We start from the raw sequence: 20,780 nt of genomic DNA on the forward strand, positions 1-20,780 counted from the left end.
AACTGTAACGTAGTTACACCACTGTATCACAGTTACACAACTGTAACATAGTTACACCACTGTAACATAGTTACACAACTGTATCATAGTTACACAACTGTAACGTAGTTACACCACTGTAACATAGTTATACAACTGTAACATAGTTATACAACTGTAACATAGTTACACCATTGTAACATAGTTACACCACTGTAACATAGTTATACAACTGTAACATAGTCACACCACTGTAACATAGTTACACCACTGTAACATAGTTATATAACTGTAACATAGATACACCACCGCAACATAGTTACACAACTCAAGCATATATGCAGAGAGTCTAGGTTGGTCCCATGCAGACTCCCTGGTTCAGTCACAGTGAGCCCTGCGAGCCCAGGTTAGTTGATTCTGTGAGTTTTCTTGTGGTGTCCTTAACAACATTGGGACCCACAGTCTTTTCTCCCCCTATTCCACAGGATTCCCCAGGCTTGACCTAAGGTTTGGCTGTGGGTCTGCATCTGTTTCCATCAGCTGCTGAGCGAAGCCTCTCTGATAATAGTTGAACTAGGCACTAATCTATGAACACAGCAGAATATCATTAGGAATCATTTCATTGACTGTGTGTGTGTTTGTTTTCCCCGTTTGTGTTTAGTTCTATCCTTAGTCTCTGGGCTATCACGCCTCTGGGTCCTGGCCTTCAGGGGTGAGCTGCCTCTCAGGGTATGGGTCTCCAGCTGTGCCAGCCATTAGTTGGTCACTCCCACAATTTCTGAGCCATCTGCACCTCAGCACATCGTGTAATAAATTCTGACACTGTGGGAAGATGTGCAAGTCCATTTACGTTTCTGGCAAAGCACGTTCTCTGTGTCCCTAAAATCAACTGGATTGCCCATCTTCTGAAGTAGTTTTGTCTCTGAAATAACAGCTATTTAGATTACACACTGCTTGTGCTTATTGCTTTAACACTTGAACAGAACACTTTTGTTATGCCAGCTACACAGAGTAATTAAACTTGTAGAGATGAAACCACTGAGTTGTCCCATGGGATTTCACCTTTTCTTAAAAATGAAAATTCTAGGCATGTCCTCATGTGCCTTTATAAGAAGACTGTTTTATAAGAAAATCATTTACAAGAAACAACAGCAGCAACAGCACCCCTCCCCCCCGCCACAGACCCAATGATATGATGATTGGGGGGTTGCTGTCTAAAACCTATCTTTCACCATCTCTCCATCAGTATCTTTACAACTTTTCTCAAGAGAGACTTTTATCTTCTCTTATGTTTTTAGGAAAATGTTTGCAATGAAACTAAATACATTGACCAGAGAATCCCAAACTAATTAACTGTCCTACTTAAGAAAATCCAGCTTAACTTCTGCATCATAAAGAACAATAGAAATGACATTTTGGTAAGACAAATCTAAATGGGTAGATTATAGGCCCACGCACAACTATATTAATTCCTTTTCATGATCTCTTGGGAATAGGGCACAGCGGGGCGATATTTAATTAGGCTAAAAAGCAACGCTGCTCAGTGGGTTATATATGCATTAGCTAAAGCCAGCATTGCTGGAAGTGTTATGTAAGCTTGTTTCAGTGCGAGGTTGGGCTCATATAAAAATAAATTAATATCCACTACATGTGAAAACCCCCTGTCCTATTGACATTTCCATACTGATGGAGATCAAACATAGTTTCTGGACTTGTTAGAACATGTCAAAACAAAAAGCTCATATGAAGCTGAATTTTCAATTTTAATTATCAAAATTTGCTGCCCATAGTCAATACTCATCTTGTAGTGATGAAATCAAATATTAGTTCTTCCTTTTAGAGCATTCCAAAGTCATGAACTTTATAGTTATACTTACATCTGTATGCTTTCTTCAATAGTTAAGTGTAGGCTTGCTATTGATATTTTAATATATTATGTGAAATACTCTGCCATGTGTAGGTTACGGCATGGAATGCTGTTACTGTGTTCATATAAACAACATGAAATTTTTTTATCACCTTTAAGTCAGATATACAGGAGACCCCTAACAAACTCATGATCCCCAATTTCCAACCTACTGTGTCCTTAGAGACACAGTAAAGCTAAGCATGGCTTGTCTCTAAAACTTTGACCTTGTTATTCTTGGTGAGAGGCATTTTGTAATAAGAACTGGTAAAAACTTATATAAATCATTTGTCTACCTTGTACATAGTTCAAAGTATTGGGGACAATCACAAGCATGCTATTTTTCTGTTTCTTTTATGTTTTTAAATCAGTGAAGTGAGACACTCAATTTACCAACTCAGGCTTAAACTAGGATCCTATGTATTTGGAGTTTCCCAACCATGTCTTTAAAACTGTATCATCTCTATCACACCAAATATGCTCAACTTTTCAATGTCTCTCCAGTTTTACCTACGGCATCTTACTTTATTATTAACAAACTATTTACATTTACAAATACAGTCATTTGATAAATTGGGAGCCCTGTAGGAGCTGGCAAGTTCTAGCACATAAATGTGTGTGTGTGAGATAGAGACTTATTTATATGAATCTAAAAATTTTCACCAATTTTATAATATTCAGGACTTCATGTAATATAAATTCATTACACGTTTTTAATTGATGGCATCGTATCAATGGTATGAAAGGCTTTTTTATCCACAAGAGGTGAGAGTTTTCTTATACTATCAGTTACTAATCTTTTCTCTAATGTACTAAGAGCAGTTTTTACTCTATTGGACATGCCACCTCTTCTATATGATTGGAAGCAGTCATTCAATTCTACAATTTATTCTAAACCACGAAGAATCATTTGATCATATAGAGAATTTGTGATTATAGGAAGTCAGAAATCCAGTTAAGGGCATACAGTGCTTTTTTTTTTTTTTTTTTTTTTTTTTTTGGTCATGGCAGACAGCTCAGCTCAACTAGCATCAATAGCTGTCTCTCTCATTCTTTTTTTTTTAGTGCTATTTTTTTATTGTTATAAAACCCAAGCTTGTGGCATTTCTCTGCTGGATAACTGTCTTGTGGTCATCTTAAGATGATGATGAAGTCACATGACATGTGTCCTTTAACCTCAGTAAATATGGCTGCCAGCCACATGGTTCCTTCCATTTTAATAAGGCCATCAGCCAAGATAGAGGCAAGTCACATGGTTACTATTTTAAAAAATCTATATTCCTGAACAAGAGTTGAATTAAAGATATATATATATATATATATGTATATATATATATACACACACACAGTAATTAGATCTATTTTTAAATAAGAGTTGAATTGCATAGATAATATGTTATATTAAATTAAGATTATGCATGTACAGATTTTAACTGTAAGCCTTTTGTTATAACTTTTAAGCTAAATTTGTCACAGATTTTTAAACTATATCCAATGAACTTACAAATCCTGAGACAGCATGGTCTTAAAAGATGTTTTTGAGAGCAGAGCACAGAGAAGTCATAGAGATAAAAGACTTTTTAGGAGTGGGAAGTAGAAAACAAATCTTAGAGATAAGAGACTTTTGGAAGTGTGCAGAGCAAGTTTAGATATAAGAAATTTTGGGACATTTGTGCAGTGGCAGAAGTTGTCATATGAGAGAGCTTGAAAATCCAGCATGCCAATCTTTGGCCACTGATCTGCGAGGCCAAGTTCTTTGTTGTAACACAGCAGGGCTTCAATAAGATCTGAGTTTGTGGAGGAAGAGAAGGGTTGCGAAACCGAATTTTGCTGTTGGAAGAGCTCTACAAGCCCTACCAGGGAGCCAAGAGATAGCGTGGTGGCCTTAGAGAAGCTGCAGGACCACAGGAGGCAGCTGCGAGGGATCAGGATCACAGAGTATCTCAGGAGCCACAGGGAAGAAAAGGAGCAGGCAGCCCTGAGAGAATACACCTGATAGACGCTGAGAGACAGAGAACAGGGTTGCAGGGGCCCAGAAGGGCTTCAGGAAGTTGCAGAACTGCAGGCAGCTCCTAGGGGGAGGCCAGAGGAGCTGAGAGAGGCCACCCTGGCACAGAGAAGCTGCAGGACTGCAGGAGGGAGCAGAGAACACAAGGAGGCGTGGTGACAATAATTTCAACTGGGACATTCCTAGTGCATGAGAGCCTTGTGCTGGAGAAATACCCCGAATCACAGAGAGGTGCCCTTTTCAACATGATTGCGACCCAGGGGGGCAAGAAGAACTCCCTGGCACACTGATGTGGCTTTCATAGTAATAATAGCAGACAGAATAGGTGGTTCCGGTGTGACACCTTTTCAACAGTGTCACTGGGGAGCGGGCAGATGAGGCTTTGGGGAAACAGGAAACTGTAAGCATCTTTAGTAGAAAGATGTGCCTACATAGGCCTAAAAAGATACCCAGATGGGCGTCGCTGGCCATATCTGAGAGATGCGAGGCAAGTGCCCAGGCAGATGCCCCAGGAAGGCATAGAAGGTTCCAGGAGCTGGAGACTCACTTGGAGTCGATGAGGAGAGGAACCGTCAGAGCAGGTGGAGAGGAGAAGTAGCTGGGGAGTCAGACTCTAAGGTTTGGAGTTAAAATTGGTGGGTGGCAGAAGCCAGCAGAAACACATGATCCATACATTTCTTCATTTCAACATCTATGCCCCGGCAATTCTTACGCGTGCATGGGCAGCCCATTTATGGCAGTTCTCCAGTTTTTCCTGTCCTGGGCAGTCCTAGATGCTTGCGTTATTGTCAGATCCAAGGTCCCACAGTTTTCCTTTGAGATGTCTATTCGGTGTTTTATTGAGCCTTCCTTTTTGCCTTATCCCGTGAACTCCTCCAAGTAGGGCTATCTTCGGGTATCTTCCATCATTCATTCTCATAACATGGCCAAAGTATCTCAAGTGCCATTGTTGTATTCTGTAGTTTGCTTCCTTCTGTAGATGGAGATGTTTCTAAATGTCATCGTTGTGCAGGCTAGTTCTTTGTGTGACACCTAGAATCCCCCTGAGGCATGCCATCTCAGACACAGTCAGCCGCTGTTCTGAGGAGCGCTTCCTTGTCCAGGCTTCAGAGTTGTAAAGAAGGCAGCTCAAGACAAGTGTCTCATACATTTGTAATTTTGTTGTTGTCAATATGTCTCTTGCTGACCAAACCTTTTTTAGAGCTTGGAATGCAGCCCTCGCTATTCCTATCCGCCTCTTGGAAGTCTGAAATAGTTCCCTCCTTTGAACCGAGGTTTCCTCCCAGGTAGAGTTGACGGTTTGCTTGAGGTTCTGACTCTTCATTACAATGCTAAAATCCTTGTGCATTAGATCAGATCTTCACTTTGAGGCAACTGGCAGAAAAATACGAAGAATTTGGGAGAGACTTGTATGTCTGTTACATTGATCAGGAAGGTATTCGATAGCATTTGGAGGAAAGGACTGTGGGAAACGCAGGAGAGTCAAATCAGCAGCTTGATTTTGAGAGACCAAGTTTCTTGTAAGGGAATTCATTTATGCCCAACCCTAGTTTTGGTACTAGATGAATGAAGAACAAGAACATGGCTGCCCCTAGGTATGGTTTAGAGGGAGGGGTTTATTGTAGATATGAGGGTGAGGGAACAGTCAGAGGCATCTGGAAAGGTCCAGACTGAACTGGGTCAAGAAAGAGGTGGGGAGGACCGGGAGAGTGAGAGAGAAAGAGAAAGGACCTAGGAGCTAAGAGATCAGGAAACCAAGAGGCCATGTGTCCAAAATTATTGAGGTCAGATAGGGATCAGAGGACCTGATTCCCTGGTTGAACAGGTTGAGGGATGGGAACGGAATATGCCAGCCAGGATGACTGACTCTGTAACAGGTGTAGGGACTGAAGGACTGGCAGGCAGGGTTCACTTTGATCTGTTAAATAGGAACCCCAGTTATCCTTGTGTCCTCAATTTGAGATCTAATTGTTTTGAAGAAACAATCAAGCGATATTACTAAACTTCTCGTCCTAATCTTGATCGGGGCATTCTTCCAACAGGACATTGTAAAGAAGTACATAAGCGTACAATACAGACAACCTTTTTGCTTACCTCCGAATTTAACCTGAGGCTATACAATCTGAGGTTACGTTTGATTTCATAAAAGGGTATATGGATACACTTCCGTGATTTTATCTGCCCAGCAAATGATCCGAAAATCAAAAGCTTTCAAACACAGCACACTCATGCATCAGTTTGAAAACAGTAAAGCATGACATCGTAGGCTTATAATCCAGAGTATTTTCCTACCAGGTCTTCAGAAGAACTCAACCAGGTGATAACCTGATATTTCCTCCCGTGAGAAACACATCCCCACCACCGCCTGTTACAAGGCACCGTGAGCAAGCAGCTTCATTTTCAAATGAGAAAATAAAGCCAGTTCTTCCCTGCAACACAGGTTTTAAGTTTTCCTGAGCACGGCAAAGGCCTAGGTCTTCTTCTCTTCAAAATATGACGCTGTGGTCAACTCTGAAGAAGCTTTTCCAAACAATTCCACTCTGTGACTTGAGAGATGTGTACCTTCAGCGGGTTATAACTTGGGGCAAAAGGCAGCGGCCTGTTGGTTTCAGACTGTGTGTGGAGGGACACACTATCCTCACTTGCTCCAGAGCACTATGAGAATCACAGGTAGACATGTGAGGTTCCTTTGGGAAATAGCCATTTTTTCCAAATAGATTTTTTTTCTGTACTGTGGATTTTAAAGTTCAGTTCTTTCCCATACAGTGTCTTCCCACCCCTGTCTCTCCATCCAGAGTGAGTACTAGCTGTGCTCTGTGTGTGTCTCTAAGGCTGCAAACATGCATACATGTCCTCTCCAGTCTTTATAGGTAGTAGACACTGGCCTAAGCACCTGCCTTTTTTTCCTTCTTCATAATGAAAACCAAAAAGACTTAAAAGTTTTCAGAGTGCTGTTTGGGAAGAAAAGAGGTTTTTAAAAAGTTAACGGCCCTTTAAAAATAAGAGTCGCGTGTAAACAATGTCGGCAATTATCTTGGGAGTAAGCGCTAATTACAGTGAAATCATTCTATTAGCACACACCTGCTGTTATGTAAGCCGTCCATTTCTTGCTGAAAAACTTAATTTGGGATAGGATTGAATCTGCAGTGCATTCCCTTCAGGGCTGTCTCCTTCACGGTGCTGCGCCTCTGAGGATACGGTCGTCACTCTCACGGGCTTCCAAAGGGCGAGTTTTCCACTGCGGTGTCTCCGCGATCTCTATTGTCTTCCGTTTTCTTCGGAGCAGAGGAAAATTAAAATTCAGTCTTTTGTCAAAGTCCCTGGAATGCAGTTTTCCCTTGTTTTGGGTCACAGAAGAGCTCGAAGTTCAGCCTCAGTCTCTTAGTCAATGTGGAAACGCTACAGTGCCAACCCTTCTATCTACGTCAGCAATTTCTTTTTTATGGTTGTTCTTCTGTGAAACGAGGTTATGTTACCCACACCACCCCAATACTGTGATCTAATAAACCATATTAAAGAATCTGCGTTACCTGTCTTACTATCAGCAAATGTCAGCCTCAAGGGCAGCAAAACAGCCTAGACATCACACTGTGCCCTCAGTCTCCAGGGTCCTGAGGTGAGAGCTGAGCACACACGGCAGTTTCAGAATGTGTTCAATCAGATGATGTGTACTAAGTACCTGTGCACCAATAAAGGACACACATGAAACCTACTTAGAATAGAAGGAGTGGATCTCAGTCCCTTTGTTCCAAAGGCTGAGACCCGATCATTACCATCCCTTCATTTAGTGGAGACACAAATGAGTTATGGAAATCTAAATATTGGCATAGAGCTGGGTATAGAGCATTGGATTGTTTTTTAAAGGAGTTCAGTTTGAAGGAAAAGAAATCCAAGAAGGGAGAAAGGTCAAGCAGCATGGCGGGGATCTGGGAATGAAGGAGAGATAAGACATTAACACAGATGTCTCTTGCCATACCTAGCGCCATGTTAAGGAGACCTATAGAAGAAGGAATTTTGCTGTTTAATTTATATATTCTCTTACAGGCATGTGACGTACTTACTTCTTAGAATAACCTGAAAAAGAGCAAAAATTCCAAGTGTGGGTAACAGAGAAGGGGGCTGCAGAAAAGGAGTGGAACTGGAACAAGAGCCAATCGTCCTGGCCAACAGCAGCGTGAAGAATAACCCACTCACCAGGCATGGTGTGGCACACACCTATAGTCCTAGCAGTTGAGAGCAGAGGCAGGCTGAGTTCGAGGCCAGCCTGGTCTACAAAGCGAGTTCCAGGACAGCCATCACTGTTATACAGATAAACCCTGTCTTGAAAAACTAAACCAAACCAAACCAAACCAAACAAAAAAACACCCAAAAACCCAAAAGCAAACAAACAAAAAACCCAAATGAAACAAACAAACAAAAAACAAAACCACTCTAAAATAATTAGAAAAAAAATTCACACAACTATGTTCTCCTTCATATGCCCAGGAGTACTCACTGAAGTCTGTGGATGCTGCTGGCTTCCCACAAAGACTGAGAAAGAGGTATTGTTTCAAGGAATTTTCTAGAGATATGTTCTCCTTTCTTTTTCTTTTTTTTTGATTTTTTTAAATTTATTTATTTATTAAAGATTTCTGTCTCTTCCCCGCCACCGCCTCCCATTTCCCTCCCCCTCCCCCAATTAAGTCTCCCCCCAGCCCGAAAAGCAATCAGGGTTCCCTGTCCTGTGGGAAGTCCAGGGAACCTCCACCTCCATCCAGGTCTAGTAAGTTGAGCATCCAACCTGCCTAGGCTCCCACAAAGCCAGTGCGTGCAGTAGGATCAGAAACCCATTGCCATTGTTCTTGAGTTCTCAGTAGTCCTCATTGTCCGCTATGTTCAGAGAGTCCGGTTTTATCCCAGGCTTTTCTAGACCCAGGCCAGCTGGCCTTGGTGAGTTCCCAATAGAACATCCCCATTGTCTCAGTGTGTGGGTGCACCCCTCGCGGTCCTGAGTTCCATGCTCGTGCTCTCTCTCCTTCTGCTCCTGATTTGGACCTTGAGATTTCAGTCCTGTGCTCCAATCTGGGTCTCTGTCTCTGTCTCCTTTCATCGCTTGCTGAAGGTTAATATTCAGGAGGATGCCTATATGTTTTTCTTTGGGTTCTCCTTATTTAGCTTCTCTAGGATCACTAATTATAAGCTCAATGTCCTTGGTTTATGGCTAGAAACCAAATATGAGTGAGTACATCCCATGTTCCTCTTTTTGGGTCTGGGTGTTCTCCTTTCTTGACATCTCATCACGAAATCATTTCAAGAACAATTTAAGGAAATCTACCGAAGAACCAAGAAAACAAGGGCAAGAAAGAGGAGAATTTGGAAAAAATACAGACGTTTAGGACATTTTCTCACACTTCTTTTCTTTGCTAGTATACACAAGTCATATATTTTTTTTTTCGGTTTTTTGAGACAGGGTTTTTCTGTAGCTTTGGTGCCTGTCCTGGGACTAGCTCTTGTAGACCAGGCTGGCCTCGAACTCCCAGAGATCCGCCTGCCTCTGCCTCCCGAGTGCTGGGATTAAAGGCGTGCGCCACCACCGCCCGGCCACAAGTCATGTTTTATAAAATGAGGCAACAAACAGGGAAAGAGTCAAATGGACTCCTGGAAACCTGCTTTCCCAAGTCACCACTACAGGTGTCTGTTCATCCCTCTTTATCACTGTTATTATCTTTCTACTTAGCTGTTTATCTAAAGGTAAATACATATTTAAATATATTTATATAAAGTGAGATTTTATATATGTGTATGCTCATATAGATAGCCTCTGAAACTATTTTGTGGCTAATAGCCAAATGAGATATATCTTTACCTTTTCCCAACCCAATTTCAATGTGCAGTGCATATGAATAAGGAATTATTTTGTGTCATTACAGTACAATGACTGGTCAAAGCTTATCTTTGATGCATTGTTGTACTCCGATCCTGAGGGTAGCAGCATCACTCTGGGAGGGTCAGGCACTACAGATCCCGAACTTTGCAGACAATGTGGTCTTTGGAGCAAGGCTCCATTCTGCTGTTTCAGTGTGACTGCTCCTGGAGAAGGATGCAAATGGTGTGAGCATATCTGTACACCATACACAAGATGAAAATGGTGGGTACATGCCTATACTCAATACACATTTAATTCAAAATCAAATGCACTTTGAACCCAGACATTCCTGCCAATGCTCACCCCTGTTGCCCTGGGTAGGCTCACCAGAGCTTGCTGGGATGTACTTGCCACTATGTGCGCTGTTCCACCAGGCAGTGTGCATAAACCATCACGGAACACCTAGATCCGGGCTTGACACTACTGTATGTGATGAACTGCCGGGGTTGCTTACCTATAAGAGGTTTTCCGATCTTGTAGAAACGAATCATGGACAACAAAGACCTTTATTATTTTCTGCTGCTATTCTTAATCATTTACGCCTTAAACTAAGGTGTTTGGGGATTGTAATGCGATTTTTAGAATTGGTGTTTGAGTTTCTTACCACAAATTCATTTTTAAATTTGTCAAGTGAATTTAGCATTGGGATTAGAATAAGATTTCCAGTAACCTTTGAAATGAGTCTGACCAGGCTCTTGTGATTTAAAAAATTAAGTATTCATGCAAAGCACCGCTTTTGAAATTAGTAGTTATAAAGCCAAAACATTGATCTTTTTTTAAAAAAATACTAATGGGGGTACTTTTCTATACTCTACAATGTCAAGCATTTCATTCTTTATGTAAAAACGAACAGATACACCCATCTCATTCATCTGGCAAATTGCTTTCATTGTTAATAAATGATAACATTACATGCATTGCATAAATATTTCTCAGGCAAAAAGTGTCTGTAAATAGAAAATGTTAATGTACAGAACAGACTTAGGTATGTTCTTTCCTTTTTTTCTCCCCAAGAACACCTTTATAAAGACCTGTCAGTCAAATCCTCCAAATATACATTCTACCCACGCACTTCTTAATTCCAGCCAGCACAAAACACAGTGGTGCCCTGCCTGGCCTACTGTCCTCATCACACTCTGCTTTCCTGACATCATCCTGGCCTCCCCCACCGCAAGACAGCACACGTGGCAGTTTTGAAACTTCTCATCTGTTTCTTGCTTTCATGTTTTACTGCATCTCTGTAACTGAACCCTACAGTGTTAACCAAACTCATCCCATCTCTCCAATATTATCTTTGCTTTAGTTCATTTCCTCAATATTTAATATCTGTCTTTTAGTTCTTTGAATATTCTGAGGTTCTTCTTAATGGAATGTTTGATTTGGTGTGAATGATTTTCTCTTCAAGCTTCTAAGACAGAGTGTTTTGTATGTTCACTCAAAATGTTTTCTTTTCAGAGGGCTGACCTTGACGATTCTTGACCTAGGCCATCGGGTCATTTTTCAGAGACAGGTTCCTAGAAGGAATGACTAGGAAATTATAAGGTAAAGAAGATAGGAAGTTTGGGGTCAAGAGGTTTTGCACAAGCTATGTTTTATGGCAAGCAATTTTATTAAGAAATGCAGCAGCTCGTATTGCAGGGGAAATGGGACAGAGTCAGCAGAAAGCTAGTTAATGTTGGCAAAGAAAGCCCAGGAGGCCTCAGACACAGCTGCCTTAGGACTGCTAAAGTCAGCCCAGGGGGCAGGCTGAGCTCCTTCAAGGCCCTTGTCCCAGCCCCAGACCAGACCTTTCCAAGCCTGCCCCTGGGTAAGGACTCAGAACTAGCGTCCTTTTGTCTTTTCATCAGCTGCTGAGAAAGCCTTGGATTAGCCTGGTTCTTAATAATTTCATCTACAGGGATCTGTTATTGATTCTTTGCAAAAATCATTGTATGCATTGCCGTCTAGATTATCTATCTATCTATCTATCTATCTATCTATCTATCTATCTATCATCTATCTATCCGTTGCAGGATAGACATTGATGTGGGAGTGTCATATATCAATCTGTTAATTTCATTGGCTAAGCAATAAAGAAACTGCTAGGCCCATTGGATAGGCCTACCCTTAGGTGGGTGGAGTAAACAGAACAGAATGCCGGGAGGAAGAGGAAGTGAGGTCAGACTCGACAGCTCTCCTCTCCGGAGCAGACACCTCAGAGAGAGACGCCATGCTACCTGCTCCAGGGAAGACGCACACCATGCCCCAGCTCTGACCCAGGATGGACTTAGGCTAGAATCTTCCCGGTAAGCGCACCTAGGGGCGCTACACAGATGATTAGAAATGGGCTAAATTAATATGTGAGAATTAGCCTAGAAGAGGCTAGATAGAAATGGGCCAAAGCAGTGTTTAAATGAATACAGTTTGTGTGTAATTATTTTGGGGCATAAGCTAGCCGGGCAGGGCAGGCGGCTGGGGTGTTTGGGGACGCAGCCCCGCCGCCGCCCCATATTACTACAAATGACGCCCAGACGTGTGGCTAACTAAACCCACTTAAAAAACCTGAGAAGGCTTAAAAATAAGGGAGAGAGAGTTTAACACAGATTTTTGCTGTTTGTTGGTGGCGTGCTGTAGAGAGATTTCCTGATTCGGCAACAGCAGCAGAAAAAACGCTGTGTCATTTCAAAGCGTGGCTTCCTGGGGCTGTGCCGCCAGTGCAAACTCTGGCTTTATGTTTGTATTCCCGCTTGGGATCGGAAGGAGAGTGCTCTGAGACCGTGACGATGACTCAGAGCTCCCCGCCTGCTCCTGGGAAGAAGGCAGAATCAGGCTTAGGCAGGCAGAAGAGCATGGCGGATTCCTGCCGCCATACAGGGACGTGTTTTCAGACTGCGCAGTGCTCTGCGTGTCAGATTTGGATGTAACTTGGATGAAAAGAATTTCTGTGCTGCACGCTCAGTCTCAGAATTAAAGTGCTGAGTGCCGCTCCTACCTGGTAGCCCCAAGAGGCTTCCTGACTCAGCTTTAGCTGCAAAACCCTGCGGCTCATTAAGAGGTCCTGCCACAAAACACTTAAACAGTGTTGATGAAAAGCTGAACACATGCTTTTCGGTTTTCAGCCGTAGCAGGAAAAAAGCTGTGCCGTTTAAAAATGCCGGCTTTCTGGGCCATCCTGTCAGGGCAAACTCTGACTGTTTGAGGCAGGAGGGCCGGCTACAGAGAGAGGACTTGAGTGTTGTCTGTTGTAGCTTGCTGGCTGGCAGGGACCTTGAAATGCTATAAACATGGCTGCAGCCTGTATATCCGCCGTGAGGCTGAAAAGCTAAGGAATGGACTGGATCTAGCTGGCAAAGCCACGCCTTTAGTCCTACTGATATTGCTTGGTAAATTAAAGGCTCTTGTGGTCAGAAAAAGAGAGATATACAGTAAAGAGAGATTCAAAGACAGAGAAAATTTCTGAATGGTTTAAAGTGTGTTAAAAATATATGCAGACTAAAAGTTAAAATTCTTAAAGTAAACCTCTGTGACTTCAAGGTGTGGTAGCACACGCCTTTAATCCCAGTGCCTAGAAGGCAGAGACAAACAGATCTCTGTGAGTTCAAGGTGTTGTAGCAAACACCTTTAATCCCAATGCCTGGGAGGCAGAGACAGGCGGATCTCTGAGAGTTCAAAGACAGCCTGGTCTACAGGTCAAAGATATATGCTCAAAAAGCAAAAAGTTAACCTAGGAATGTCACAGCTTAGATTCTTAAGCACCTAGTGATTTAAAGGTGCAAATCAAAAGTGCTCCTGGATAGTAAAAAATTGCAGATGCACAATAGGACAGATTCAGACCACTAAACGAGTCACACTGTTGGATGAATGTACGTTGGCTTGGGAGAGAGAAGAAAAAGAATATAGAGAATAAAGTTAATGGTTTAAAAAGAAAAAAGTAAAGTCTTTAAAGAGACAGAGTACAGATAGTTATAGATATAAATAAAAATAAGCCGCGTAAAGATGGAAAATTCACAAAGAGTCTGGATTATGTACATTGTGTTTTCTTTAAAATTTTTGACTGTAAAGGAGCTAAGTACAGACAGACATTTCATTATATGGGCTGCCAAGTGGAACCAGAATGGATATAAGGGTATTACGATTTCAGAATTTGGGTCTAAGGATATGATGCTTTGGAGAGAGTCTTCTTTTGTTTTCACAGAGGATGAGACCCTATTCATTTCTTCAATTCCGATTTGGTATGATGGACCACGTCCTCCTGAAGGTTTGCTGTGAACATCTTCAGAAAATTGCTTTGCTCAACTGCCAACTGAGATGACCCTGGCACACAGGTTATACCATGAAAGACCTAATTAACGACACCCCCATTCAGCAGGAAGCAGTTTGGAGAGAAAAAACTGCGCCCATGTTCCCAAATATGGTTTATAAACGTTCTTTTACATTTAAAGGGGGATATGATATAGGTATGAATAATTTGCATTAGTATAGATTTTGCTTTATTTATAGAGATTTAAGGTCAATTTTGTTATATGTATAAATGTTTCTGATGTAACTTTTACTTGATAACTGTTTTGTTATATGTAATTTTGCTATGTTAAGGTTAAAGCCTTCCTTTTTTTGTTTAAACAGAAAAAGGGGAAGTGATGTGGGAGTGTCATATATCAATCTGTTAATTTCATTGGCTAAGCAATAAAGAAACTGCTAGGCCCATTGGATAGGCCTACCCTTAGGTGGGTGGAGTAAACAGAACAGAATGCCGGGAGGAAGAGGAAGTGAGGTCAGACTCGACAGCTCTCCTCTCCGGAGCAGACACCTCAGAGAGAGACGCCATGCTACCTGCTCCAGGGAAGACGCACACCATGCCCCAGCTCTGACCCAGGATGGACTTAGGCTAGAATCTTCCCGGTAAGCGCACCTAGGGGCGCTACACAGATGATTAGAAATGGGCTAAATTAATATGTGAGAATTAGCCTAGAAGAGGCTAGATAGAAATGGGCCAAAGCAGTGTTTAAATGAATACAGTTTGTGTGTAATTATTTTGGGGCATAAGCTAGCCGGGCAGGGCAGGCGGCTGGGGTGTTTGGGGACGCACCCCGCCGCCGCCCCATATTACTACAAGACATACCATTCTGGGATACAATGTAGCTTCTAAGAACTTAAGAATATAATGTAGATATGTTGACTCACACTGAAGCTGGAATGATGTTAAGATGAACTTCATGAGCTGCCTTTACTAAAATGGTGTAATTTCAGAATTTATATAAGTTTCAAAAACATTTATTCTTTATCGAAAACCGTTTGCAATTAATTTCTCTGTGTTTTGTTTTAAATATTTATTGAATAGATGTCATAGTTTAGAAATTATATACATATTGTTATCCCTCAGTATTGGGTGAGAAATTCGTTTCCAGGAAAACTCTCCGGTACCAAGTACGTGGATGTTCAGGCTTGTCATATAAAATGCTGCAGCATTAACATAAAATACACATGATTTTCTTTTTTCTTTCAAGATATTTCTACATTTTAATAATGCTTTATGCTATCTAAGTCCTATGTAAATATTTATCATATTGAAATCTGTGGAAAGTGACAAAAAGTCTATTTCTGTTTAGTATACAGTTCACATAATTTACATCCATATTTGTCTGACTCCTCAGAAGCGGAGAATGGAAAGCTGTGTGTGCATGTGTGGGCGTATAGGTGTGAGTTTGTATGTGTTCACGTAAATGTGCACATAGATATTCATATGTGTATTTATATGTGTTTGCACATATTCACATCTGTATGGGCATATACACGTATGTATTTATATGCATGTATGTATCTGTATTGTATGTGTATATACCCTTATGGACACATGCATCTGTTTATGTGTATATGTTTGCATATGTGTTTGTATGACTGTATACATAAATGTAGCTACATGTAAAAATAAGTCAGGGCACAAGTAATACTAAATTTTCCACTCTTACTTTCAAATTTCATTTGTTTAAAAAGGAGTGACTGAAAAGCCACTTAGGAGTCCTGTGCTTCTTCTTCACTCTGATGATCCATAGTTTTATAGTGCTGGATAAACAATGATCAGTGTAAGTAACAAATTAAAATATTGATAAGTCACTCACTACGCTTTTTTTTTTTTAAATCAGATAAGGTCTTGGCTCCCTTAATTAATGACGGCCACAACTGTTAAAACCCTTTCGTGTATCTATAATGATTAAACTCATAAAAAGTCCTATTGGATTTGGGTACAATATTCAATGTCCTTGACTATGGATATGTTATATAGAAGCAGAGATAAATTCTGTGGCTGATTAATTCAGTTTCCTCTCCTTTTAAGGCCTGAGCTTGGTTGAGCATCATTTATTAATGGATGAACACACTCTCACTTTGCCCAACCATCAGCAAATGTTAATAGGTTCAAGCATTACAGCACAAAATGTCCAGGGGTAGGGGCTGCTTCCAGCGAACTAGACCGAGTGCTCTCATTGATGGGAATCTAAATGGCAGAGATCATTTTCCTAGATGTGCTGGCTAGTGGACCAGCATCGTTATCCTAAGGTTCACCTATAGTGACGTAAGAGGAGTGGTACCCACATGCTAGGAGACTGACGTGGGGAAGACAAGGACAAAGAGATGCAACTTCTGAGCTTTGCCGTTCTTCCATTTCACCCCATAAAAGGATGGGTCAAATTTTAGGATTAAATGTAGTGCTTTTAAGAATACAGTTTTCTCAATGACCATTTCATTTAATCAGTCAAGATTAGAGAAATACCAAAGCAATCACAAAGTTTGACTTACTGTAGTCTGTTCCTGTGAAATCTAAATCTAGATGAGCTGACATTCTGATTGTGAGCTGGTATTCAACACAAGGATTATTCTGGAGTCAACAAGATGGCTCTGTGGGTAAAGGTGTTCACCACCAGGCCTCACCACCTGAGCTACTTCACTGGAATGTACACAGAAGGAAAGAACTGACTCCCACAGGTGGTTCTCTGGCTTCAGATCTATTCCATGACACACTGGTATGCACTTCACTCATAGAATAAATAAATAAAACTAGAATACAACCTGCCATTCTCTCTTTCATAAGGATGCTAGTAATATAGAAAAGGAAAGATGAGGTTTAAAATCCAAAGTGTTTTATTGTACGTGTAGCACAAAGATCCTCGCGTCTGAGGGGAGCAAAGGCATTGCATTGAAATGGCTAACATGCCTCACAACAATTTCTCTCTTCTTTATACATAATTAATATGTATAGTATGTATAAACATGTTTCTGTATGTCACAGTGCTTTAAAAATGGTTTGATCTGAGATATATATAAAAGGACGATGTTCAAACATGATGTTAGTTTAATCCCTGAAAAAGATAAATTAAGTCACGAGTAGTGATAGTGGCTCTCACAAGCGAGTAATCTAATTGACAACGTGTCTCCAGAGCTCACCTCTCTGTCCAGGGTACGGATGAATTTCATCACACGCCGGAGGCATCGCAGTGCTTGGAGACTGGGTTGACGTGCCCCCCTCCATCGTGTTCGTCTCCTTGTTGGGAAGTAGCACTTGGGCATCATGTAGGTATCAAGCAGCCTGGCATTCTGCCCGTGGCTAGCTTGGAGGAAACTGGAAGGCGTGAGAAAGTGCCGTGTGAACCCGCTAACTAGCTTCCTTCTCCAGCAGCGAGGAAAGAGCTCGGCGCGATGCATCGTGTTTTCCCTAGCCCAGTCCCCTCATCTCCCTGTAAATGTATTCACAGCTTTGGTATGTGTTGAAATTAATGGCTTCTGAAAACGCTCATTATGGGGAGTGTGCTTTTCTGTAATTGGTTTTCTTTTTATCGCTTTAGTTTACTCAACCATAATTCTTCCCCTTTATGAAAATAAACTAGGCAATTAGGTCCCGGACAAGATGGTTTACGTTACCGCAAGTGTGCTTCTTGCCCAGGTTTGTACCGACTGCTTCATGATGTGTCTCCACCATTGTCAGATGGGGGTCTTCTCCTTATTCTCCGGACCTCTAAAGAGTATTTCTCCCTCCAAAGCCCCAAGCAGAAGCTTCAGGTCATTTGGAGCATACATCTGATAGCACTAGAAAAAAATATTTCCGTGTAATTTACGTGTTTCCGAATTACGGCAGTAGGCACACTGGGTAAATTTTATAGTACCACATTACGCTGTGGCTTCTACATAGTGCAGCAAATGTCCCCACAGGATGGAGGTGGTGTGCAACCACTTCCTCAATTCCTTCAAGATGCCAGCATCAAAGGTGAATAATCCCGAAGACCTACACAGACAGACCCTAAATAACAGATATCCAGCCATGCCCGAGGGCCTTCGCCCTCCTCTTCTCAATACACCAGAAGACATTAATGGACAAGAAGAATGGTTGTCTGGGGGTAGCAGAGAACAAGTTTCAGCTCATAAATACTAACGTCAGACTGCCTGCATCTAGCTGATTTCTTAAGTTCCTAGGCTCTACTTTCATATCTTACACAATGTAGAGGATGGTAGTGTCTATTTAACCACACGTCTTTAATGATGATAGATAGCTAATAAATCTACAACTCTCTTAGGTATAATGTTAGATGGGAGATTAAGATGCATACACAGACTATAACTTACTCTTTTTCATTTTTAAATAATGCAAACAGATAATATGCTTCCTAATGTGGCTTTTGTATCTCTATATGTATACTTTTCTGAGACAGGGCCTTACTCTGAAGGCCAGGCTGACCTTAAAGTCCTAGTGATATAGGTGAATTGTTGGCTCAGCTTAAACCCCAGCGCTCTCATGGATCATTTTACTATATGTGCCTTAGCTTAAATGAACCCCTAGGGCCTAGCAATTTCTATTAGCGAGTCAAAGGGATTTATGAAAACTCAGGCCAAAGGGGACTGATGTTATCTAGAAGGATAGATAGAAAGCTGCAAGGCCTGTCGAGATATGGAGGTATTCAAATTAAGGAAGGATTGCAACAATCCTGAAGGATAATACTAAATGGGAACTCACAGCCAGCATGGATTTAGGAGAGATTGTTTTATTCTGTTGTTAATTAAGACCAGAGAAGCTGCCTAACAGGGTCAGCAAATCCTTACCCCCTACTTAATAACAACATTCTGCAATGTGGCTAATGTGTTTGCCATTCAAACTTCCAAGAGTTATTTCAGGAGATGCCATACATCGGGATGTTATTGTGCAACATCCTGCGTTTTATATTTCAGACAAAATACATTTTTACAGTGTTTTGTAGCCAAATAAACAGACCATGATGCTTTCAACCCAAGCACTATTTAAATAGCTTCTGCTGGATACGGCTTCCTTGCTTATGTGCAAGTTCCTCATGCTTCATCAGGTTAAACAATCAGTCCTCTTCAGTCATTACCATTCTGGTCCTTGTTTCCCTGTGCTTAGACACACTTAAAGTTATTTGGGCACTCCACTTTTCTTCTTTTTCTTAGAACCACGATGGAAACTCTAGTATGCTTTTTAATGTACTGACAAAAAAATCACCACACCCTTATCCATACAATAGTACCACATCTATTCCTGTTTCAACTGTTTTCCCCAAGCATAGGAGTTTCTTTGTAATTTTGGTTGAAAAGACGCCATTCACAGTAACACTCCGTATTCTTAGATGTGGTCAAGGCAGAGATAACTACTGTACTCTAAATGGCACTGTAACACAGACAGCACCAAGGGGCTATCTTTATGAGACCACTGTAAACAAGAAATCTCTTTACCTCTGGATTTACTCCTCTGCCCTTTCCAATTTTGAACATGTTTTATCGTTTATTCCACTTGACACTTTACTTAACAAGTAGATATCTCAGGTTTCTGCCTCTGGGCCAACTCTCTAACACCTGGTTCAGATGTGCAATAGTTTGCAAAAGTTGAAAGTTACGCCGCTGTTTATTTGATTGACTTATTAATTTACCTAGTTAGGTAACAAACAAATAACTCAAGTGCTTGGGATTACAAGCATCCACCAAGATGCCCAAATCTGTCTTAAGACTTAATCATGTTTTATTCACGTCACCAGGGATTTTTGTTCATAGTTTGGAGACCAATATAGAAGATTATTTTCGGAATTCTCTTTTTTATCAGTCAAGAATATTTAACAATCAGGATTATTCAGACACAATATGTATTTAACTCTCTCGTAATCTTTTCCTTCTCTTTCTTTACATCGGGGTGGGCGTAGGTTGCACTGGGTACCTGGCAGGCCCACTTTCAGGTCCTTGTAGGTGTTTTATTGATAGATTGTTACTTTTAAAACACGGCTGCTGTTTTTAATGCTCCAAGATAACAGGACAAACCTAGAGAGAGTCCCGTGATAGCCTCATCAGTCACACTCTGCCGTTGATATCATCGGAGGAAAATTCCGGAAGAGGAAACAGGAATCTGCGGGGTTGTGCTTCATGCCAAGCGTTCAGTAACTTTCACTCTTTGTGACTGGTGTCAAGAGTGACATATGGAGCCCACGCTGATGAACTTCCTGTCTCACAGCAGGGAAGGATCCTCCCGTTGTGCTACACGCTGGGCAGGAGGTGTTGCTCAGCATTCACTCTCAGTCCACCTGGGCTGAGATTGAAGGTGCACTGTGGTTTGTGCAGGGATGATGAACAGATGCTTGCATGTGTCTGGGCCAGAGAAACATGTAATTTGCAATCCTTGGTGGCAAATGTGCAGCTCAAATGTCACCAAGAAGAGATTTGGCATGATGGCAGTAGTCCTTCAGGTCGGTTGTTGTCACCAACCGGACGTGATGGGCTAGAGGACCCGTTTAGTATTAGTCATGCTCAAACATTATCTCTGTTAAAGAGAACAGATTTTGGCTGCAGCAGCTGGCAAGTGAACTACCACCACTGGGCTAAATGCAAGCTTGCCATTGCCTCCTTCACTCCGGACTCATCACTCTCGTCTGCGGTGTGGATTGTTTTCTTAACTGTGTATTGCTATCACTAAATCATAGGATTCTGGAAGGTGTGTTACCTCTGCTTTGTTTCTCCACCAC

Source organism: Microtus pennsylvanicus, chromosome 7, assembly GCF_037038515.1.
Source record: "Microtus pennsylvanicus isolate mMicPen1 chromosome 7, mMicPen1.hap1, whole genome shotgun sequence".
NCBI lineage: Eukaryota > Metazoa > Chordata > Mammalia > Rodentia > Cricetidae > Microtus > Microtus pennsylvanicus.